The 26,349-nt window shown below is 41.6% G+C and overlaps 1 protein-coding gene across 1 annotated transcript in view; it reads right to left on the bottom strand.

Moving 5' to 3' along the window:
• LOC124798345 (neurotrimin-like) overlaps positions 1-26,349 on the bottom strand; it is a 917,636-nt gene that overhangs the window by 780,201 nt on the left and 111,086 nt on the right. Inside the window, exon 2 of the mRNA XM_047261703.1 lies at positions 12,825-13,025. The gene's annotated coding sequence lies outside the window, so the exon portion shown is untranslated. The remainder of the gene's footprint in view (positions 1-12,824; positions 13,026-26,349) is intronic.

The following is a 26,349-nucleotide window of genomic DNA, read 5'->3' on the forward strand; positions in this document are numbered from 1 at the left end:
CATAGGATGCAGTCAGTGATATGTATGGTGATTTTCAAAGCCAAAGCTGTTAAATCGAGTGTTATATCTAACGTTAAAGAAGCTGCTAGAAAGCTTAGACGAAATCCACTTTTGAGACTGTACCGCTGGATGGGAAATTTTATATCCTGTGGAGAATTTTACCATTCAAAGCGGTATAAACAGCAGTGTAATACCCCATTCAGTCTATAAGAAGAACAAAAATTTAATATTTTATACTTATTTCCTTGGAAGACTGTAAAGATAACGTTTGTAACCGGTATTTTTTGTATTAGTCCGTCACAAATGCAGTACATATTACTGTTTCTGGGCTTTTATGGTTGGCCAATAAAATCGTACGATTTTGAGAGACCTCCTTGTATTATTACACTTTTTGTTAATTTTTCTAAATTTTCGTGCTTTTGTACAAAAATATTCATTTCTTAAATTCTGTTAGATACTTGTAAAGTTGTATCTAACTTGCACGGGAGAGTGAAAACATTCACGGTATCGATGTTTCAGACAGTCACGGCAAAGAGATTTCGAAAGATTAAGATTCATGATCTCTGAGTTTCACATGCTATATGTAGCAAATGCAAAGTGATAGTCTGTATCACGCGCTATTAACTTTTCACATAAACTCTGCTTCCCTCAGTGTCGAGGAAACTACCGTTTATCTTGATTAATATACTGTATGCTACTCAGCTGTCAAGATAAACGTGCTTATTTCAAGAGTATCGGAATTCATTAAATCCGCATACAGGGTAAGCAACAGCTTGGTTGTTTATGAGAATCTAGCAAACACCTGCTCCAGCTAAATGACTACGACCTTTTAAATGGTTAGAAGCCTCCTCTTCCGCATTATATCATCATAACATTTAAGTTAAGAACTGTGATACTTTTAAATAGATGTTAAAGTGCTCATTAGTATCACTGAACAGAAAAGTGTTTGTCTCATTGAAATGCTTTCTGTGCCTGTAAATCAGTATCCTAGCAAGCATGGTATATGTGGATTTATCTGTATATACTCAATGCGCGTTGTTAGTTTTACAAAGTTCATTTGTTTTCTTCATATTTTTTCGAACTGTAAACAATGTTCGATGAATGTTGTCTTCAACTCTCCGCGTATGTAAATTTCTAGTGTTTATGGACATGGTCTTTTGTGTAGCGGAAGTATAAGGTCAATTGTCTCAAAATCTATGTGTCACAACTTTGCAATCGTATGAAAGATACACGCTAGTGTTCCTTATTATTTCGGTTGTCTTCAGCCAGTAAAAGCGCAGAAGCGTTTGTTATTATTGGACGTTCACTGAGAGCGGGATATTTGAATTAAACGGCATTGTTTTTTTAAACATGTAACTTTCGTGTATTAGACGTTTGGAGTCGGCGGGTGATCATCCATGGCATTTAAGGTAACGTGAGTAGGATTAAACATAAAAGTGGAGGTGTTTTATATAAAACTAAAGTATTTTATTTTCCTTTTCTAAAGCTTAGTTTGTTTTACCGAACTTATAATTGGATGAATGAAGTCTATAGGAATCAGTTGGTAGGGTACCTGGTTTTTCAGTTTTAAAAACGATGACTTTAATGTTCAGTTATATAAAGAGACTTTGGAAAGTAATTTATGTTACAAATAACGCGTTCCGCCTGGTTAAGGCCTCCTCACATTCTGTACAGGAAAAGGAAAAGCAAGAATGCAATTACACAAAATTACGTGTTAAGGGGCATGGTTCTAAATGGGCTAAATCTTTAAAAATTTAAAGAAAAACTAATTAAAACTCAAAAAAGGCTATCAAAGCATTACATATCACCGGTTGGTAGGGCGATTAGTCAGAACGACGGTAACAAACTAACTAAAAGAAGAACCATCGAACAAAATAGAGTGAAACAAAACCAAGTGTATAAACTTAAAAGGATAAAAACCGGGGATAAATGTATGAAGGAAAACATAAAGGGGAAAAAGGAGCACAAACAAGTAAAGTAGCTGAAAATATATTAAAACAGTCAGAGCTGCAAGGCTGAAACGCAGCCCAGAGCCAGACGCACGTCGAATGAGCTGGATATCAGGTGACTAAACAGTTTAATAGACGGCCACATTGAAACTAGAATGGAGAGAAATATCGTATTGCCGGCTCCAGTAGGGCAATACGCCAAAACAAGGCGCTAGTGTCAGCGAGACTTAAACTAATGTAGGCGGAAGACTACAGGAAGAAGCGGCTACGGGCAAAGATAGCACCTTAACTAAAATACATTAAAGCACCTAGGATAAAAATTGAAAATGTTTGAAAATTAAAATAAATTTTGACCAAGAAATACAATAAAACAAGTGTTGCAACAAAAACAGAGAACCCCAAGAGGTTAAAAATGGGTATAAAGCTATGCTGGAGGTAGAAAATTTTTATTTTTGGTACACGGTCATACGTTGAATAGTTATAACAATATAACAAGGTGACACTTGATTCTGCTACAACATCTACCACGTATTTGTGTCTCTCAATTTCTTTCTCATTGATGTAAACTGTTCTGACCACAGAGAACGGTAAAGTTCCGTTTCAAATAAATACTCTTGATGTCTTTATCACTCGTGTAATAGTCTGTGAAAACACATTTTCAGCCCATGGAATCAAATGATCAAGGAGAATAAGATATTTTCAGTGAAGCGAGAGACCCTTTCTCATGTTGTATGTTTGTATGAAATACGTTGCGATTATTCTGGTTTGTATCATTTTACTAGGGACAAATACTGACATCGAAAGCGGTGTGGACAAAATATGAGAGTCTACCAAGAGTTGTCTTTGCCGGAGTTACACACAGCTAACGATTTTCTCTGTGGAATTATTGGGCGGCGCCAGTAACGACTGGGTAGGAAAAGCTGTAACAAGTATATTGATTTCGTTCGGACTGCTGCCCACGCGAAAGAAACTTGGGGAAGTAGTTGGGAGCGTGGTCGGGAATTATGAATGCGAGTTCGGAGCCCTCATCTGGGTCGAAGGCTGCTGCAGGCAGATTGAATAGTTAATGGCCGGGCGCGTGGGTGCCGGCCGCGTCATCGGTATGCAGCGCTCGCACGCAGCACCTGATTGTCATTGCAAGCCGCCTAGCGGATGAAAGCGGCGGCCTCCCCACAAGTATCCGTACTGCCTTGATCCACGAGTGGTAAGGTTCACAACGTTGCTTAACTTCAGCCAAATTTACTCGCTTGGGTAACTGGGACCGATTACTGAGTACAGCATTCTCTGCCACATGAGCGACGTAGGAAAATGTCAGCTACATAAACGTTACGTGTAAAAAATAAGGTACACCAACAGGAAACTTCGCTGCAGATTCTGCTTCTTATGCAGGAGACATAGGTAAAGTTGAACAATGCGCTTGTTCTTCGACGTATTTCAAAAATGGTTCAAATGGCTCTGAGCACTATGGGACTCAACATCTTAGGTCATAAGTCCCCTAGAACTTAGAACTACTTAAACATAACTAACCTAAGGACATCACACAGACCCATGCCCGAGGCAGGATTCGAACCTGCGACCGTAGCAGTCCCGCGGTTCCGGACTGCAGCGCCAGAGCCGCTAGATTCGACGTATTTCCACTAATTGTCAACTGCACAATACTGGTATACCTCAGACGTGGTAGTCAGATTTTATGTTTTGGCATATGATGGCAACGTTACGATTTATATCTTGCACGAACAACGTACCGCTTAAAAGCAAGAGGCCGGCCGCGGTGGTCTCGCGGTTCTAGGCGCTGAGTCCGGAGCCGCGTGACTGCTACGGTCGCAGGTTCGAATCCTGCCTCGGGCATGGATGTGTGTGATGTCCTTAGGTTAGTTAGGTTTAAGTAGTTCTAAGCTATATGGGACTGATGACCACAGATGTTAAGTCCCATAGTGCTCAGAGCCATTTGAACCATTTTTTTTTTAAACCAAGACACGCTGCTTGTCATGGCAACAGCTTCCTGCAATAAATGTCAAATAAGCATAAAATGTACTAGGGACGTTCAATAAGTAATGCAACACTATTTTAAGCGGATTTTGGATGAAAAAATGTGCAATTCGTTGTGGAACGCTTCAGAGCCTATAGCTTCATGAAATTCAGATTGGTGGAGGGGCTATACGTAGCCTCCAAAATGTCATCTGTAGCAGAGGTGAGTTGCGGGCAGAGATCTGTCACTGAGTTTCTATTGGCGCAAAACCAGAGCATTGCAGTTATGCATAGGCACTTGCAGAACATCTGAGGGGACCTGGCTGTGAACAAAAGCATAATGTGTCGTGAAGCGAGGCCTCTGGGCGTCTGTCATCATCGCAATAAGGTCGCGCAACTAGTCCAACTCCCGAGTGTCGGCCTACCGCACACAACTGCAGTACTGGAACGAGCGGACACTCTCATTCGAGATGATCGACGTATCACGCTGTACTGCTGAATGGCTCCATTGACAGCGGTGATACACACATCCACCAGCTGGTGGGTGCCCACAACGTACCACGGCGCCCAATAGAAGACCATAAAGACAACGAAGGACCATCTGTGCAAAGTTGCTTGCACGACACTAGGCTGATTGTGACAATTATTTGTTGAGCATCGTCACAGGTGATAAAACAGGGGTTCATCATTTTCAACAGGAAACAACACGGCTCTGCGTCGACTGGTGGCACACTACATCACCTCCGAAGAAGATGTTCAGGGCCGCAATCTGAGACAGTGAAGGCTTCTGGGATTCCGAAGGGGTTGTTCTATTTGATGTCCTCCCTGACGGTGCAACAATCTGCTCTGGAGTCTATTGCGCTACCTTCAGAAAATTGAAGAAACGACTTCAGTGCGTTCGTTGTCATCAAAATACAAACGAACATCTCCTTCTCCATGACAATACAAGGTCTCACACACGTGTTGACACCCACAATGGGTGGACCGTTCTTCCTTGTTTACCATACAGTCCTAGCGTGTTTGGGCCAATGAAGGCTGCACTCTACGGAAAGAACTACGTGGATGATGGGGAGATTACAGATGCATCAAGCCATTGGTCCGACTTCGAACAGTAGAGTGGTACCATGTGGGCCACACGCCCATCTAGTAAGGTGGCGTAAGGCCGTCGCATTGAACGGAGATTATGTTAAAAAATAGGGCTTTGTAGCCAAAAAGATGTGGAATAACATGGTATATTGCAATCCTGAACAAAACCAACCACCCAGAAAAAAAGGTTTTGCATTACTCACTGAACACCCCTTGCATTATATACATGGATAAATAAATGATTAGCAAATTAGGGCTACGCCCATAAAGTACGTAGGAGAAACGACGTCTTAAGATTTTAAAATAAGAAAAGTTTCCACAGCATTACACATTGTGCATCTCAGAATATTTATCGTACGGGAGACGATCGTGTTTTGTCTTGTCTAAGAAGCAGAAACTTCTACCAGCACGTAAAGTAGTTCAGTATTGGCAGGATCCTGTAGTATCTAGATTGTGGTTTGTCACTCCACAATATTGCATCTCGCGTTGGACGGCCAAAGACTCTACTGTTGCCGGTTCTGTTGTCACTGAAACAAAAAGAAAGAAAAAGAGGTCCACCGATAACGGCGCCCCCAATGACAACACTGGCCCTATGACCGCATACTGCATTACGTAGAATGTCATACACCATTCGTCGATACTGGTCCAGCACTTGGCGTTATAGCATGGCCAGTCATACGGTACTCATCGTGATCATCTCTAGCTCGTGTAGCCTATTACTTGGACAGCAGGCGTTACGTTTCTGACTTGTTAAAGACTGCGACACTGCGCTATCTTAACGTCTCTGTTTCGTTACTTTTCAACAAGATGGGGCAACATCGCATGTTACCCTTGCTGTCCTTACCTATCTCGATACAAAGGATGCAGGACTATTGCCGTGGCCAGCACATAACACAGATATCTCAGCCGCTGAAAATACACTGGTGTGCGTAACTTAAGGATGGTTTTTGATTCATGCGCATCTGCTGCAGTCTGTCTCCCCAACGCATGCCACATGTTCCCATTGGCTTTTAAGGCGGGGAACGGGAGACCATCCATTCTTGTCATCTATAAAACTGAAGTCTGTACCGATAGCGCTCTTAAAAAGAATTCAGAACGTTGCTCTGGATCATTAGGTTTCAGTTGTTGCACCGTCAGCATCTTGTATCAATACCAGTGTAAAATAGAAAAAAATGGTTCAAATGGCTCTGAGCACTATGGGACTCAACTTATGAGGTCATTAGTCCCCTAGAACTTAGAACTAGTTAAACCTAACTAACCTAAGGACATCACACACATCCACGCCCGAGGCAGAATTCGAACATGCGACCGTAGCGGTCTCGCGGTTGCAGACTGCAGCGCCTAGAACCGCATGGCCACTTCGGCCGGCAGTAAATATGTTATACCACTGTCGCGTTCCATTAAAGTTTAAAATCGTAAATACCTTCACTTTCATTACTACAAAACGTGTTATGTATACAGTTGAACTTTCTTGTAACGACATCGTTTACAATGCGGACTCTAACGTTCTGATCTTTGTGGTACGGCCATATTCCTGGTAGGGTATATACTTCTCATCCATGCTTGATTTGACAAATGTATATGTGTGTAACTCGTACATAACGTCAGTTTTAGCCTCAGATAGCAGCAAGATTTTCCAAGAATCAATGTACTGTAGAAGGAAATCTGTTTGTAATATGGAAACCTAGTATATTCTTTTCTCTGCTTTCCTTCAAAAATAAGTGTAGTACAGACTGTTCACTTCATTGTTACACTACAGCATTTATACTGCAGTAGTGGTGACAGTCACAGAACTCGTCAACAATATTGGTCATGTCAGTTTCCAAAACAATTTGTTACGAAGTGCAGATGTTGTGGAACAGCATGCCAGTAAAAGAGAAGTTTAAACAGTGGAAGGGAAAATGAAAGCGATTTAAAAAATCGAGAATGTAACTAAAAAGTATGACATTTGTCGTCAATTTGGCCTAGTAAATTCCACAGTCCAAACGACTTTGTAGAACAGGGATAAATTTGTTACTGCGTTTGAGTAAAATGGATCTAAAATTAAGTGGATACAAAAAGCGGAACGGTGCGACGTGGATGAAGCGCTGCTTAAGTTGTTTAAAGAATAGAGAAGCATCAATGTACCCATTATTGGACCTCTCCGTATGGTGAAAGGAGAGGAATGCATGAAGAACTTAAAAGATGTGGAATTTGTGTGCAGCATTGGCTGGATCGACAGGTTCAAGCAACGTCACAGCATCACTTTTGGTAAAGTGAGCGATGATGCTAACAGCATAAGTAATTAAATAAACTAACAATGGCTCACTACCGTGTGCCTTACAATTCGTGAATGATCTACAGACCGTAACACCTTTAATGCAGAAGAGAGTGGCATTTTCTTTAAACTTACACCAGACAAAACTCTAAACTGAAGGGAGAATAATGTGTTGGTGGCAAGTTATCTAAAGAACGAAAATAGTTCTTGTTTGTGCTAAAGCAGATGTAACTGAGAAGAAGAAATTTCTCCCGATAGGTAAATAAAAAAATCCTAGGTTTTTTAAGCGTGTAAAAAATCTATCAGTGCATTACTATGCTAACAAAAAGTTTGGATGACCTCCAAACACTTTTTGAAGATGAAGAAAGGCGTTGGGAGAAGAGAAATTAGGCGTCAGAAAAGGAAGATAGTGGTTCTTGTTGACAACTGTCCAGCACATCCTACATTCTCTGGTCTGCAGAATATTAAGTTTGTATTTCTTGCTCAAATACGACAAGCCTGTTGCAGCCCATAGACCAAAGAGTAATTAGGAGTCTGAAATTCCACTATCGTAAGCGGATATTACTGAAAATGATATCATTCACAGAGAAAGAGAAGGGTTATTCTATTACATTGACGGATAAGATCAGATACATTACGAAAGCTTGGAACCGGGTCACAGCCCAAACCATCAATAACAGTTGAAGGAATAAATACCGCCGAAACTGAAGATCTATAAGATGACACTTGATGACCTGCTGCTTCCAGAAATCAACTGTGATATTCTCAGTCAGTGCGACTTTGAAACGTATGTAACAATAGATGATGACCTTGTTACAACCGAAGCGAAAAGTGAAGACGAAGTTGCAAATTAAGTGAAGAATCAGAGCCACAGTGATCATGATGTGAGCGAGGGAGATGAAGAGGAAGAGGAAGAATAAAGAAATAAAGTGCCTATCGCTAGTGTGAGAGACGCTTTTGAAGTTATTAGAATTGTGAACATTTTCTATGAAGCGGGGGAGGGAGCAGTGATATCGCAAATGAAATAATGAACACAGAATGCAATTTAGAAAGTGTCTGTTGGGAAAACAGTCAGCAGAGGAAAACGACTGATTACTTCACTCCTAAGTGAAGCTTATAGTGAGTACTGTACGTAAAACAAAACAAGGCTAAATAAATTTATTCTTTTCCGTTTGCCACCACAATAGACTGAAAATACGAATCTCGATCAAAACGACATTCGTTTATAACAACATAATTTTCAAGGTACTTTGAATATTGTTACAACCAGGTTTCACCGATTAAATATAGTTAAGATTTCTTAATTCTGAATGTGCGGTACACAGAAATTTAAAATAAGTACTTAGCGATATTACACGATCGTAGTATAAAATCTGTTTTTTCTTCAGAAAAAATTGTATCCAGATTACGGTGCAACGTTCGAAACCAGTTGTAGCAAAATAGCATTTTATAGCAGTTTTTTTGGTGGTATATGTAATAATGTAATTTCACAAAGCTGTGGTACATTTCTTTTTTTCTTTTTTACTTTATTAGGAGCCACTGATTATGAGGGCTTCTTTACGGTCATTAGGTGAGCTGAATTTAACACGTAGTCGCGCTTCATATATACGCATATCTTCGCCAATTTATGTTTCCACAGTCAATTTCGTGTATAGAATCCCTGACAATATTGATCCCATTTACAGTACGAAATATTATATTTATATTAAACGCAGCATCGGAGGAAAAGAGTAATGACTGCCGAAGTAGTCGGCGGCAGGTCTGTCGAATTCATATATCTGTCCCATCCAACCGTCGTTTTCAGTTATGTTTCAATAACTACTTCAGTGCGTTAAACGAGAAAACGACCACAAATTGTGACGGGACTTGATAATAAATTCATTACTATTTTCCACAAGGGAGTGGTGCTCGATTTATATCTAATTTTCGAGAATGATAAAGGGCGGATAAAATCTATCAGTTGCAGATATAGGAAATACAAATCATTTCCCGTTTCCATATTGCCGATATATTAGCGGTAACACAGCAATTCCATCAGTATACAACGCACACCGGAATGCACAGAAAGCTATCAGGCTACCAGCCTCGTTCAGCAATGGACATGCCATGATTTACTGTTATACTTTGCAACAATTTATTTCTGCCAGCTGACACTTCTTTCTATGCGATTTCTTCCAATTTTACCCCTTAAATAGATGCTCTACCTTACATCCTTAATCATCTGTGGTACATATTGCTGCTGCTATTAAGTTCTACAATTCTGCTAAGCAAAGGTAAAGTCACCAGAGAGGCAATTCTGACCTTGCGGTTGATAACGGAAGCAAGACTAAAGGAAAACCAAGGCACCTTTATAGGCTTTGTCGGCCTGGAAAAAGCATTCGACAGTGTAACATGGTGCAAGATGTTCGAGATGCTGAGGAAATCCGGAGTAAGCTATAGGGAGAGATCTATCATATACAATATGTACAAGAGCCAAGAGAGAATAATAAGAGTGGCCGACCATGAACGATGTGATCGGATTAAAAACGGTGTAAGACAGGGATGTAATCTTTCGCCCCAACTGTTCAATCTGTACATCAAAGTAGCAATGATGGAAATAAAAGAAAGGTTCAAGAATGCAATTAGAATTCAAGGTGAAAGAATATCAATGATACGATCCGCTGATGACATCGCTATCCTGAGTGAAGATCAAGAAAAATTGTATGATCTGCTGAATGGAATGAACAGCCTAATGGATACATAATAAGGACTGAGATTAAAACTAAGGAAGACGAAAGTAATGAAAAGTAGAAGAAATGAGAAGAACGAGAAAATATTCGATACGGTCTAGCATATTTAACCTTGGTTCTCTTTCACATTATGTATGTCTTACAGCATACACTCCGAAAATTAGATAGGAAGTATTGGCAGATATTTTGAAACTCAAGAGTCTGCAATTGCAGTTTCTCTTTGTTCAATGCTCCAAACGCACTATTTAATTAGAGTTTCTCCGTTATAATTCAGTTTTGCAAGCTAATTTTTTTTCTTTAGTATACCTACCATGTGGTACTCCTACGACTTTTCCTGCATTACTCCTTATTCATCCATTTCGTTCACCTTTGTTTCCTTCGACCATTTTTAATACACTTCTGTAGTGCTTGTATTGAGAATTTTCTCTTGAAGACCTGGATCCGATGTCTCAGAAATAAAACTGTCGAACGATCCCTCACTGTTGTTGCCTTATTAACAGTTCCATAGACAACTCAACTTCACGTAGATAAAAGCTTACTCAACCCCGTCGCTGAAACCCCAACGTCTTCTGAAATGATCTTTTGCCCAGATATTTCGTCATCGTCTTTTTGCTAAGGGTTCTAGGAGTTACTTGGAAACATTTAGTCGACGTTTTCATTGCTCCTCTCTAACCAAACGGGAACCACCCTCGTTGCTACTCATTGCATGCCTAACGTTTTGGCCAAAATATCTTGATATGAAACAACTGAGAGCACCTCTAGATATAAGTATGTTACATTACATGCTACTATATACTAGCAGCAAAGAAGAAGCAGGACATCTGCGTGGTAAGCTAAAAGTTGAGCACAATTACATACATCTTTCATCGTTCGACAAACATGTGCAAGTGCTGTCAATTGCGTTGGTTCACTGATGGGTTTCAATATTTAGTTTAGTAGCAGACATCGTGCTTCCTGCTTCCTCTTGATTGCAGTAAGTGTATTATTACTCAGAAGTAACACAAAATACCTGTTATTTATGTAGTGAAATGTTCTAGACTATTTATTCCGGTATCGGTTGTCTTATTATTGATAAACTGGAATCGAGTTCATTATTCACCAAATTTTGATGGATTCCCTGTGCGATTATTTAAGACCCTTACGACAAGATGTCGAAGGTAAACAGGACTTCATGCACACCTAAACCATCAAGGTGCCTAGTGGTATCTTAAAAGTCTAACGTGTTAAGTTGTTTCATTCGCATTCCACAGTCAGCCATCAACATTTTTAACTGGTCGTTGGTATCTTAGGTAGAGGTACTAGGACAGGGTTGACTTTTGAGTTGATCCCGAAAATGCTCTATTGGTGGCAGATCTGAGGATATAGTTGGCTAATGGAGTACCTTGACATCACGCTGACAATTCACAGAGACACGTGCCATGTGATGACAAGCGTTGTTCTGCTAAAAAGTGGCACCACGAGACTGTCACATAAGAGGAAACACATGAGAGCGCTCGATGTGCGTGACGTTCCGCTTTGCCTTCAGATCTCCCTCAGTACTATCCCCCGTGCGCTCAAGTGATACCCGATGTCTCTCCACACCATGACGCCGTTGCACCTCTCCAAAAACGGAAGAATGAGACATCTTTCAGTGTGGCCATCTTATCGCCGACACTGGTCATGCGCAGTAGTGTAAAATCGCGATTCTTCTCTGAATGCGATTCTGTTAATCGACTGTCAATGCTTCCCATTCGCTCCATCACTCCTCAACCGTCGCTAGTGCTGTGCTGATAACGGTAACCTAGGCATCGGACGGTAGGGCTACTGTTAATCTCCGGCCTATGGGGCAAGATGACAAAAAATGTTATTGGGAGCCCGTTATTTGTACTCATTTGGTAGGCGTACTTGTGAAGGGGTTAGGATGTACCTCGTGCTCAATACGATGCTCCTCCCTTGCGGTGGTCAGAAGTGGTCGACCGGAACGCGACAATAAGGTCCAAGCCAATTTCTGTCACGCGTTGATAACACTGTCTCACACTGGTACGCATCTCCTTGTCCTTCACAGAGGTCAATCGACTTCTGACGACGTTCAAGCCTCGTATATACACTAACAAGCCCAGTGAAAAAACTACATCCAAACAACAGTAATGCACTATGACGGCCTTTCTATCTGTCGCAGAGAACTGCGACGGTCATCATTCACGTACCCGCCGATGATGTGTATCCATAAGAAGCTTCGCTGACAAACGACCATGTCTTCTGGGTGCTTCACTTTAGTCAGGCAATGTATTACACTACCAGCTCGTTTCGACGACGCGCAATTTTCAAGCGCTACTTCTATTGTAATTTTAATCCGTCGTCCTGTGTGGGTACAAATGTGCGTCTGTCATTTAAATATTTAAACACTTCCGTACTAGCCAAGTGAGAAAAACATCCCATAATCGTCAACGATTAAAACTGACCTTCCTGCCTTAGTGACTTACGAGCGAAGACATACAACCCATTATACGTCGCACAGAACATTGCTCTTCACGAGTTGATTCAACAGTCAATCCCCGTGTTACAACTAGGGGATGCCACCCGATGATGCTCACCTTTGACGAATGAAACTAGTCAGTTAAATCAAACAACACACAAACTGTGGCGGTTTTCCTGAACGTTAATTACAACGGTCACTGTGTCCCCGGAAGTCGATGCCTGCGACTGCTACGACAAACAAGAGTATCGAATTAACGGGATGACCTCAAGAAGGGTAATCTGTCTTTGTCCAAGGAATGTAATCAACTAACACTTGTTTGCACAGATTCACAACTGAAGGGATCAGAGAGCTGTATCCCGCTCTAGGGAGGTACTCACCAAGTATCTCTACAGTGTGCGTGATTTCGCGAGGCTCGAGCGTGCCGATCTGGCACACGTAGTCCCCCGCGTCCTGCGTCTGTACGTCGCGTATCTCCAGGTTGTAGCCGTCCACCAGGCGGATTCGCTCGTCCGGAGACACTTTGGTTGCTCCCGCCGTCAACACGGCGATGCCACGTTTCCATACCAACACGTAATTTCCTGCGGACAAAAGGAAATCCACTTAGACTATGTTATGTATTGATTGTTTCCGCAGGACAATGCTAAACGTCCTCTCCTAGTCATGTAATGATCTGAAGAAACAAGAAGTACTCCCTCTCTCTCTATCTCATGATCATACACACACACACACACACACACACACACACACACACACACACACACACGCACGCACACACACACACACACACACACACACACAGGGAGATTGAGCTGCCCCACTGATGACGTTTTGTGCAACCCATACCACGTCTTTGTTAGGAATGGCATCCAGACTGGTGACAGCCATGTAATCAATATAAGTTACCTCTCAGGTGTTTTGGGTAAATGTTAGCAAACGAAGTCGGGGTTGGCCATGAGTTACACGGTATTTGTGGACCAAGATATACCGTACTTCTGCCGTACTTACCAAAGAATCTTCCATCTTTCTTTGTGTAATTATCAGTGAAGTCAAATAATTTGTGATGTCTCTGTGAGTTTATTCTGTTTAGTACTTAATCTTTCGTAAATGATTCAGAAACTTTGCCTTGTAATGTGTGTATCACCGTAAGAAACAACGAAATTAACTTGAGACAGCTGAATGGGGAGTGTGGAAGTAACAATTTTTCCAGTTTATAACCCAGTGAAAAGATTTGTATGTGACACGCATTGATGTGATAAAGTAGTTCCATAAGGAAAATTTGTACAATAGGTTCGTATAGTTCACCATTCATTCTGAAACATTTTGACGATGTGCTTCACATCTCCAGATCAATCTGGCCAACGACATTGTTCTGTCATAGGAGGTTGCATAAAACGAATCGGTAGGGGCAGCTGAATCACTCTGTGTAGCCTTTGATCATATCCCACAACTGACAACACTTCGTAATATAAACAAGTCAACATTATGGAAGAGTGTGTGTGTATGTGTATGTGTGTGTGTGTGTGTGTGTGTGTGTGTGTGTGTGTGTGTGTGTGTCGTGTCCTCGTCTGCAAACCGTGCTTAGTGCAACAGGCAGAAAAACAGCTTCGTCAACTCTACACAACAGATGTCAAACATTATCGACAGTAGTTGATAAAATATACAAGGTGCTCCTCAATTCCTATTAGAAGCACCCAGGGACTGTAAAGGGCACTAAATAGATAAGGTTTCGATGAGGTGATCAGATCTGGAAATGTATCACTTGGATGTAAAATTAGTTTGAAAATCAGATCATTTTCAAATATCCAGCTTTACAGTAAGCCTACGCACACAAGTCTGACCGTTGTGGTCTACAGAAGCCAATGGCCTGGAAAACGTTCCAAATACTGGTTGGTGGTATTTCTTCTGCCTCGCGGAGGATGCCCACTTCTAAGTGGACAGTGCAGTGTGTCAGCGGAGCACCACCGTCACAACGTTTGCAGTAGCACGAAAATCGTATGTGGTGTAATGACAACAGGGACTGACTATGGTGCCTTATTCTCAGTTTGTTTGCGTACGGTGAAGCGGGAAATTTAAATGGGATCTGATCCTAGAACTTATTTTATATCTAAAGTGTACATTTCCAAAGAAAACTTTGCCTCCTAAGTCCGTTCTACAATCCATAGGAATTGTGAAACACCCTACATACTGAAGAAAGCTTTCGTAAGTCAGGACTGTAACATAGAAGTACAATAGCAAAATATGCAAGTTGAAAGTTATGATGCAAATGAAGAAGAATATGTATTTCACAGATCTGATTATGCCTTTATAATTTGGGATGAAACACATCCGACAAAAAAATATTGCCTAATTGCCTAACTGTAGCACATAATGCTAGCCTAAAAATCATTAAGACCAGGTGGTTATAATTAAAGTTCAGGTGCTCGTGGAGGTCCAGTGCGGGCCATAATATTATCGTATGGCACCGAAACTTGGAAGTTGTCCTAAAGCGTTAATGTGGAACTGACTAACGCTGGAAAACAAATTAGTTCCGTTTGTAACCAACAGGTGCAAATCTTGCGCTGTACACTGTTTGTCTGATGGTACGACAACTGGTACGACATCCACACTGTCACTTAAAAAGCCTTAAGATTTGTGAACAGTGTGGCTATAGAGAAGGAAGACCGTGCGCTGTTGGTGAAATCGTTTTATGTGAATAGCAGCAACTGCAGTGCTACATTGAGAGAGTATCCCTGACTGATACGTCTGAAGAGAGGCGCCAACTCATTAAATGGTATAAAGAAGATGGTAATGTATTCCGAAAACACGGGTAACCTTGAAATGCCATTTGGTAGACGAAGGCGTCCGATCACAGTGGAAGGTATTGACGAGACTGTTGTTGCTGTAACTGACCATACAGTGCGAGCCCCGGGTGGTGCTAGTGTTCATGCAGTGCACGAGAATTGTCCGTCCCATCATCAACAATACGGAAAGTTTTTCTGTCTATTTTACATATCCGTGCGGTTCTAGGCGCTTCAGTCTGGAACCGCGTGACCGGTACGGTCGCAGGTTCGAATCCTGCCTCGGGCATGGATGTGTGTGATGTCCTTAGGTTAGTTAGGTTTAAGTAGTTCTAAGTTCTAGGGGACTGATGACCTCAGATGTTAAGTCCCATAGTGCTCAGAGCCATTTGAACCATTTTTTTCTATTTTACACTGGTATTGATACAAGATGCTGACGGTGCAACAACTGAAACCTAATGATCCAGAGCAACGTTCTGAATTTGCTCTTCGGTTTCTTGCAATGATCGAAGTTCATGACATGTGGCCGGGCATATTCTATGGAGTTACGAGTCACATTTTATGTTGCAGGATGCAATGAATAAACAGAACTGCCGAATTTATGGTACTATTAAACCGCATTTTGTGCACTAAGAGCCACTGCATTCACCCTATGTGTTGTATGGATTCTCAAGCATGTTTCTTCTCGGTCGATTTTTCTTAGCAGAGAATACACCCAGAGGACTGAGAGATGTACAAAAATGTCTGTACGTTATCGAGACCTCTTTGTGTAGCACGTGATTCCTGCTTTGGAAGAGCGTAACTGTGTCGAAACCATCGTTTTCATGGGAGATGGGGCAAGCCTTACGTCGCTCCCGCAGTGAATGATCTGCTTAATGCAAATTTCCACGAACGTGTTATCTCAAGAGGTTTTCAAGATCAAGCCTGCATGATGACCTGATCTGAATCCATGTGACTTTTTGCCCTAGCTTTATCGGAAAGAACTCACTTACCAGGGACACATACGGCCTCGCCTTACATAAAGGGCTGTATACAGGAATACGTTGCTCATTTTCCACAGGGACTTCTGCGAGCAGCTGTTGATCATGTCGTTTTACGGAAACTGCATCTCGTCGGCGTCTCGGGTGCTCATACTGAACAAACTGTGTAAGCGTCAGCTTATAATAAAAACAGTATTACGTTCTTCCCACTTGTTTCAGCTTTTCTTCCCACGTTCCGTTCCCAACTCATTACATATAGAAACGTTTCCACATGCCATTCCTGTATACACGCGCCAGGTACGCACTTTTCCCAGCGTAAATCAATTCCGCATTAACTCATTAGAATATGTACGAAGTTTCGCTGCCGTATGATAATTACGGCCCACACAGGACCTTTGTGAATAGCCGCATTTTAATTATAACCACATAGTATAATTTTTTTGTACGCACACTGTAACAGAGCTCTGATCATTTTGGAGCGCCGATTGTATGTAACTGATATCAAACGGACAAATGACGCTTTAACGATATGAGATGCACGGTAAGTGAATGCAGTTCCATCTTCTTCGCTTTCCTAGCGAACATTGCGAAGGACTCTGTATGCTGTCGATACCTGGCCATTCCCCACTCCTCACTACAGCTATTGAATCTCCTCGTCTTCAGTGGGCCAAACAAACAGGACAGTAACTGACTGGAAGCATGTACCGTATTCCTAGGGGTGGCCATTTGGCCTTTTTTTGAAATTGTGCAAGGAGTCTTGCAGTGACTGTCCACTGAGGTGTCTGACCCGCAGTATTGTTTAGAGAACAAATGCTTCAGTCGACAGAGGAGTATGCGCTGCCGTGAAGTTAGATTAAAACTCGTTCGAGCTCAGCTTCAGCGTGCAATTTTAATCTGTCAAGAATTTCACAGCAACATCCATTTCGTTGCGTAGCAAAAGACCGATACTAAAACACGAATTACTTAGGAAAAAAAAAGTTAGGTACCTGTTGAGGGTAGCAATTCCAGTCCTATATGTGTTATTTCAACACATAAAATTTAAAGGAAACAAGCCGCTGAAAGATTTATGATCTCACATCAGATGACCACATCGATTACACGCTGAATACAGGGGCAGAGCGCAACGTGTATTGCACGAACGACGTTACATAAGCTCGTCTGTTACAAGCTTTAGGTTACGTAAAGGGACAGCGCTCATTTCATAACGTGACAAAGTTTCGATGTGGGGTATTCTGTAGCGTTCTGTTGACCACATCTGAAGTAATGGGACATTCCTGTATGACGTAAGCCGCACACTTCTTTTGCAACTCGGTGTAGCGACGGATGTAGAGCATTAAATGGGAGTAAAATGAATATGTTTCACTATAAGCAACACTGAGCTGACCATTGCTGAATGAAGCACTCGTGTTTTGCACATAAAGGCGTGTGTGTTGTATTTACGAAAACTGAGAATTAATTAACCGATATTTGTTGTACGAAATCAATGAACCGCTACTGTGAAATCCAGATGCGGGCAGTGGGTAAAAGGTGGATTTGAAGACTGATGCAGAAGCAGCCCAATGTGCGATGAAACTCTAAAAGTTAGCAACACTTCGATGACTTGATGACTTGTTCTCCTTAACGTGAAATACGTGGTGTAAGAAAAAGCCATACTGATCACAGAACAGCGTCGCCGTATTCAACGTAATGTATAATCACGTGACTGCATTTCCTCCTAGATTTGCCTATTTATGCTGTGACAAGCTTTAAGATAACGAAGGAAATAAAGTGACTTGGAGAGCAAGAAAAACGATAGGTGAAAGTCTTTTTATTTCCTGTGTTAAGGACAAAATGATTGCAAACTTAAATGAATCTCTGTTGAAGATGACCACCTGTGATTGAATATATTTGCTAGTACACAAATAAATCTCCATTCTTTTGTGATAGATGTCGCATACAACATTTACTGTGAGTGCATTACAATACATTGCATTAAAGTTCCCGTCTATTGATACGTAGACTTCATAAATTTTTGAGAAACTTGCCACTGAGTCAGGACAAAGTTCAAAGCCTAACACCTAGCCGCACTAAGATGCCACGACAATGGTTTTTAACAATGAAAGCAGTTAGGTTTGTCTTCCACCTAGATGACTGTATTGAAAGTATTGAATATCACCGAATGAAGTCATTGCTGATCATAGCTCGGAGGCACCGAGGCAGTTCGTACTGAGCTACTCTGAGTCATCCCGAGATTAGAAGAATAGTGGTTTTCGTGATTCTATTTAAGCATCAAATGTCAGGTTTCTGGGGACTGATGTGCAAATTTGGAGTAAATATGACTAAAAAGATAAATCATCAAGGTATCAAGGAGTCAGTAGAGTTGATGGACAACGCAGATATCCACAAATAACTGATTACTTCTCTCTCTCACTGAAGCGTACAGGAGTGAAAGGCTAGTCGTGGGTTGCGTCGTTAGTATCACCGTTTTTCGGAATAAGATGGCCTCTAATGAAACTGGACAGAAATTAAATATTAAAATAAATTTACAGTGATTTTCAAAAAAAGTTTTACTCATATAGTTACATACAAACACATTCATATATGTGTACATACGTACCTATGTACATAATTCAAGAATAGGTACACACACACACACACACACACACACACACATTATATATATGTCTGTGTGTGTGTGTGTGTGTGTGTGTGTGTGTGTGTGTGTGTTGTGTGTGTATAAATAACAGTATTCACTGCTAATCGATCAGCCACTGTATTGGATTGTAAAAATTGTACAACGGCTGCATTTGAAGCGCCATTGCCACGGGTCCTCAGTTATAGCTGAGAATTCATGTACTCGTTCACGTTTCTGCATTGGTATATACCACTTGTACCCCACAACAGACTCGTGACTTTTCAGTTAAAAGAGCGGCATCAGAATCTGGCGAGTCAAGTCTCCTGAGCATACGGAGACTGCATGTTCGGAAATAACGTCATAAGAACCTGTTGACGTGCTATAGGTAAATACACACAGCACATTTATGATCTCTGTGACACATCCATCTGGAGATGGGCGTTATTTGTGCCTAGTTGCGTTGTCCGTCAACAGTACGTAACTCAATAACTGTCCATCAACAGTACTTAATAACAGCCACTGAGTTCAACAAGATCCAACATTGATAAAATAACATTGAAAACTTATCACAATCGTATGTCTGCTATGTATATCTGTATTCCGTGGCGTCACACTTCAATAATAGCTGGAATCTTCCAGCGTACTGAGTCATTCTTTATCAAAAAACTAACACCCACGCGATAGTAGACGCATTGTCTTCAGATTTTCTTCGCGAACCGTTGCTGTTCTTCAGTGACGTTGATCGTTGCATAATCCCACTCATATTCGCCTCATCTATGAACCATAAATCGCGCATACATGCTGAGATGAAAAAGTATAAACACACTTGTTATACAGCGGTGGCGTGGTAAGAGTGTGTTAAGCGCGGGTTTAATACACAAACGACCTGCGCCCGGCACGCTGCCGGTCACGCCACAAACGTGGCCCTTACGTCATATGGCCTTTCCTATAATTAAAAGCGTAATCGCATCAGTTTATCTGCGCTATTCATCAAAAACTTCCAGCGACGAGTAAACATTTTGAATGTATTTTTCAAAGCACCACGAATTACTTGGTTAACTGCATTTCGAACGAGAGTCAAAAGCAGCAAAAATTACTTCTTAAATTATATTTGCTGTTTAAATTGATGCTTCAGTATTGGAACAGAAATAAGGCGAACGGACCTTCAAACGAGCAATGCTATTGGATGTAATGGGACATTTTATTACGATATTCGCGAGTCAGACAGATAACGCTAAACCAATTTATTTTTTGCTGAAAATACTGAAAGTTATATTTTTATCGAATTACCGGTAGTATTACGGTGATCTGCCGCTCTGGCTAATGGAAAACAAATTATGGGTTAACTTGTAGTGGGAGAGTACAGTCGTACTGCATAAAGCGTACTGGCTCAGTATACTTTACATTCACCGGTCCGCTATATAGCGCGTAGACATAGAGTGCGTGGGGAAAAATCCCGGAGCACCAAAAACACAACACATTACCACATATAATGCGGTGCAGGGAGACCATTGGGATTCAAAACAGCTTCCAGTCGTCTCACAATGGATAAACCCAGGCCCCGTATTGCTTTCAAGGGAATGTTATACCATTTTACTGCAAAATAGTGATAAGTTCAGGTAACGATTTTGGAGGTGGATTGCGATCAGACACCCTTCTGTCCATAGTAGAGCGATCACTAAGGCTCAAAATATGGTGACTGTGATGGCTAAGGGAAGCACGACAACTCATCCTCGAGCTCACAAAAGACGGGAACTATGTGGACAGGAGTCGTGTCGTACTGGAACACAGCATAACCATTGGAGATTACTGTACCATGGGAATTACCCGATCACCCAAAATGGTCTCACAATCCTTGGTATTAGTGGAACTCTCCAGAGTAACAAACAGGTCGGTAGAATACCACGATGTGGCTGCCCAAATTATTACCGCACCTGCGCTATGTTTCGCTCTTGGGATGGAAAGTCGGCCAAAAGTTGGAAACAGTGTGAAACAGGACTATCCGACCAAATTACTTTCCTCCATTGCTCCATAGTCCAGGTTTTATGGCTTCAGTACCCGGTTTCCCTGTAATGGCCACTTGCATCACTGATGAGTAGCTTTGCAGTTCCAACTTTCTCTGCAATTCCCTGCTTATAGAGTTCCTTTCGTGTTGTTTTGGCGGTATCAGGGTTCGCGAATGCGACATTCAGTACTGCAATGACTTTGGTAACTGTCGTCCTTTTATTTTTTGTCACAATCCTCCAGAGTGATCGTCCACACTCAACACACACTCTCGTCCGCATTATCGAATGACTTTTTACCGCTTTCCCTGTATTCGGTATAAATCTTCCGTACGATGCTTCTTGAAACACCAAACACTTCGGCTACCTTGGTTACGAAAGCACCCACCATAAGAGCGCCAACAATTTGCCGTCGCCGCGCGGGCTAACCGTGCGGTCGGGGGCGTTTTGTCACGGCTTTCGCGGCTCCCTCCCTCGGGCATGGGTGTGAGTGCTGTTCTTAGCATAATTTAGTTTAAGTTAGATGAAGTAGTGCGTAAGCCTAGGGACCGTTGACCTCAGCAGTTTGGTCCCATAGTCCTTACCACAAAGTCCTAAAAAGAAAAAAATTTGCCCACGATCGAATGCACTGAGCTCCGAATTAGTGCATTCGCAACTGATTCTTGCAACGTACTGAGTACATTGCACAGAAGACGTTCGTGGTCAGAAACAACGGTGCAACTTGCAGGCTTTGTGTCCCCCCTCCCCTTCCTTCCCCGCCCGTAGCAGCGAGAGATAATACGTCATGGGGAGCAACCACGAATATTCATTGCACTAACTGAATGTATTTCGGCGACCGAATTGTTTCGTAGAAACCGTTGTCAGCACAGAACGAAAGGAGACTCTTCAGAGTAAAAATAAGCGAATTAGACTCTCATCAAGGAAGGAATGTAGTAACTTATGCAACCTTCACTCTGCGCCACTATATTTTAGTTGCTGTTTTGTCTCCATTTCCAAAACTGGTTTTTTGCAGCTCTCCACATTTCATTATCGTGTGCAAGTCTCTTCATCTCTGCCGAACTACTACAGCTTCCGTTCAATTGAACCTGCTTACTGTATTCAAGCCTTGGACTCCCCCATTTTCTCCCTTTACCAAACCGACGATTTATGTTGGACTCCACAAGACTCCCGTGTGCGGTGACCGTTGCATAAAAGAATTGAAGAATGCAGAGTTCTAATCATAGCGTGTAGGCTTTTACGGCCGGCGTCTTCAGTAATTAAAACTTCCGGGCTGGCAACGAAACGTCAGGGAGAAGTATTTCTACTATTGGACCACGGCCTCTTAGCCCGGAAGTTTTAATTACTGAATGCAGAGTTCCTTCGGGAATAATCTAAAGTTATTGCAGTTCGATTTCGACTATACTCTCGTAGTAGCCATCATCATTGTACACATCACCGAATATGAGATTTTCACTCTGCAGCGGAGTGTGCTCTGATATGAAACTTCCGGGCAGATTAAAACTGTGTGCCGGAACGAGACTCGAACTCGGGACCTTTGCCTTTCGCGGGCAAGTGGTCTACCATCTGAGCTACCGAAGCACGACTCAGGACCCGTCCTCACAGCTTCAATTCCTCCATTTCCTCGTCTCTTACCTTCCAAACTTCACAGAAACTGTTGTGCAAAGGTCCCGAGTTCGAGTCTCGGTCCGACACACAGTTTTAATCTTCCAGGAAGTTTCATCACCAAATATGGTCACATCAAACTTGTTTCAAATCTGAGCTGTTCATGTTTGTATTCCGTCAGATATGCTGCTTCTCTTCGCAGTGTGTCTATAGGTGTGACTATGTACAGAAATTTAAAAGAAATATGTATTCAAGGAAACGTTTTATACTTGATGACGTATGCACTAATGACAGTTATTCTAACGTCTAGACCGATAAGCAATAAATTATAATTAATCACGACTGATCATTGCATTTTTTCATTTGTAAACTGACAATTCTTTGGTGCCTCATTATGTGTGAGATCAACCGATTACATCCTATTTTTGCCATAGATAATTTTTTCCCAATTCGATTCAGTACCTCCCAATTAGTTATTCTATACGTCGTCTAATTTTCAATAGTCCTTTTTAGCACAACATTTCAATAGCTTCTATTCTTTTAATGTTTGAACTGATTATCGTCCTCGTTTCACACCAGTGCAAGGCTATATTACAGGAAAATACCTTCTGAAAAAAATTGGTACAACTTAAATTTATATTACATATTAAAAAATTTCTCTTCCTCACAATCGCTTTTCTTGCTTTCTATCGTCTCTGATTCATCCATGGTCAGATAGTTTGCTATCCAAAGAGCAAAACTCATAGACTACTTCTGGCGTCTGGTTTCACAGTCTAATTCTACTAGAATCACCTGGTTTAATTCGACTACATTCCTTTAGACTTGTTCTACTTTTGTTGATGCTCATCGATCAGCCTTTGTAAGCGGCATTATCTAGCAGCCAACAAGGCTCCAAGCGATGGGCAATTGGCGACAACAGTCCACGGCGCGCACGCCACACACACACACACACACACACACACACACACACACACACAAACAAACACGCATGCACGCTCACACACACACACACACACTCACACACACACTCACAGTATTACGTGTAGGAAATCATAGAATGAATGATCGGACAAGTTTCCCGTTCACCTTAAGCCAAAATATTGCCTCAATAACACTGGGGAATTCATGTCAAAGTCGGAACAAGGCAAGGTGACATCACATCCGATAATACCGCACTCAGTAAAACATTGTGGTGTTGAAAAAGAACTTCGGGTTTAGGGCATCATTCTTTACCTTCACCACACACCATAGCTGAATAAAGTTAATAATTTTGTACAAAATTTCTTCCCGAATTAATCGGTATTTTGAAACATTGTTTATGTACTTACGACAAACTGTGTTAGTCCTATCAATAATTCGTGAAGCATTTTTTTCTTTTAACTAATCAGCTTACCATTATTTCCTGCCTTAAATTAATCTCTAAACTTTAATCATCCTCCCTAATCTATTTATTTCTACGTAAGTATCATATGCAACAGCTTTCGCAAACTGTTTTGCGTATTCCTGTGTCATTCTAACCATTTTTCCGCGTACTACTCCTTCCTGCAGCAAGTTCACTGTACACCGTCCCTTCTTGTGGTAAAGGCTTCTTTTTGTGTTGTGCCTCTACACACACACACACACACACACACACACAGACAGAGAGAGAGAGAGAGAGAGAGAGAGAGAGAGAGAGAGAGAGAGACGGAGGGAGGAATGGGCGGAGGGAGAGAAGTTGAACATTATTTGGGTCCAAGGAAATACTTTCATTAATACAAGAAATTGAAAATTTTTTCAGGTTGGGTTGTTCCAGTACCTACAAAGGTTTTGTCAGCACTTCTCCTACAATTTGTTTCTCTCGTCAATTGTAATCTTACGATGTCAGGAGGCCAACATCACTATTGCCAAGGAATAGAAACCGTTGCTGCGGATATCGATTAAAATTGCATCTTTGTTGGCAGTGCGTTTATTTTTCCCTCTAAACTGCGCATACTTTTCCTTGTGACTAGTAGTAGTCACAGATGTCTCTGGCGGCGAATATGTCGACACAAGTGTAAATGTCTTAGGAATTAAGGGTATGCACATAACGGGAGACGTCACACACTATCGTACTACTCCGTCCACTTAATTTTCAACATTCTTCAGTAGTACCACAAGTCAAACATTTCCATTTCTTTCTTCTACAGACTGTGAAGATCAGTATTTTTAAATTATCTTGTTCACGGCCCATTCTGAAACATATGGACCGTAAAAGCTGCAGTTACGACAGGCACAGAATCATCATAGCTCCAAAACAAGTTTCGAATTTGGAATTTCCTTTTGTACGCCCAGGTAGTTAAAGACAAAACATGACAACATCGTCATTCGGAAAACTCCCAAGGTCCAGGAATAAAGGAAGAGAAAGAGGTTTTTCACATCACTAGTGGCTGTCGTCCGGCTAGTCATCGATAATCGTGGCGCCTTTCGATCCTCTGTGCAAACTGGACGATGCTGCTCGACCACCGGCTGTACGAAGCCACAGGGAGCAGCAACAGTTATGAGAACGTGCAGGACGTACCGTCCGGCCGTCAATGACGCTGATCATCAGCGCATACATAATTCGCCGGTTCGCTGTGACACAGCAAGCGCTAGCTGTCCGGTGCGGACTTTGCGGACACTTTAATATTGAACGAGCCCGTTCGGACGACATGCATGCACTAGGGGTGGCCTAGCCGATAGTCGAGATCGGCAGATCTCCAGTCACGCACGGTGGGTAACAATCCCTGGCGTAAATAACGTACACGAACGAATAAGCTTGAGCTGTTGTGTATGTCTCAGAGGAACAGTTCGCACATCACGTGTGTACGTACCTGTGGTAATTGTGTAAAGAAGAGTGTGTCGGGGCATTTAGAATGACCTTCAACAACGAACCATGGAAGGAGTGGAAAAATTGGTCTCTTGTATGGCAGATTTCTCAGAACCACTACATGTGGCGAGGTTTCGAGGAGGACGGAGTGGTGCATGTATATATGGGACGAGGAGGCCTGGGTTGGTGCCCCACCATGCGAATAACCATTTTAGGGACCATGTGAATACGATCAGTAACACAAAATTGGCCCAGAAGGGAGCAGCACTCGCACTGTGAGAGTTCCACACAAACTTAATAATGCATCCCAGTGTAAACAGTTCCCCCATCCCATCAATCGACGATTTTTGCCTGTTATCGATATCGGTAGTGGCAAAATATCGGTACCGAGAATTCCAAGACTTTCCAGAATGTTTTAATTTAAAGTTTCAGGTTCAAATATTTTGTATCATTTCGCATTTCCTTTTGTAATTACTGAGAAATATGGGTCTTAACAGTCAGACTGATAGACTGTCGAATAACGGATAAAATCAATATTTTTTCGTGTGGTATAATTATAAATTGACAACTTTCGCATATTTTCCGATACTATACAGTGAAACCTTCCTTCTCGCCATATTTCATGAGTTTAGGTTAATGGATTTAATGAGTGAGTTTGTGAGTATAAAAATATGTGACGTAAATGGCCGTATGTTTTGACTGCAATGACTTAGAAACTTAAGCTTTATATTCCGCCAAGGGATTATTATCCTTAGTACGTGACATCCACTTTGTATGTCTACTAATTCCTGAGAAAAATGGTTTTAACTGTCTGTCAGTCTGATAGAGAGACATAGGGACAAAAAACTGATCTTATAAGGGCTCGGTTGTTTACCTGTTCAGGTATGGAGCCCTAAAAACCAAAATCGTTACGAATTTAACTCAGGAAATTGCTGCAAAATATGGCGAACAGAAGCTGTACGTGTTTTCCTTACGGAGTGTCCAGTAACTAGTGAGAAATTTCTTTCATCACCACCATTCACTCACAACCATACGGCTCATTATGAGAAGAATTCACATACGACCTTTATTCTTATCATTTATGTATTAATCTATGTGTAAA

Source organism: Schistocerca piceifrons, chromosome 5 (genome assembly GCF_021461385.2).
Source record: "Schistocerca piceifrons isolate TAMUIC-IGC-003096 chromosome 5, iqSchPice1.1, whole genome shotgun sequence".
NCBI classification, from domain to species: Eukaryota; Metazoa; Arthropoda; class Insecta; order Orthoptera; family Acrididae; genus Schistocerca; species Schistocerca piceifrons.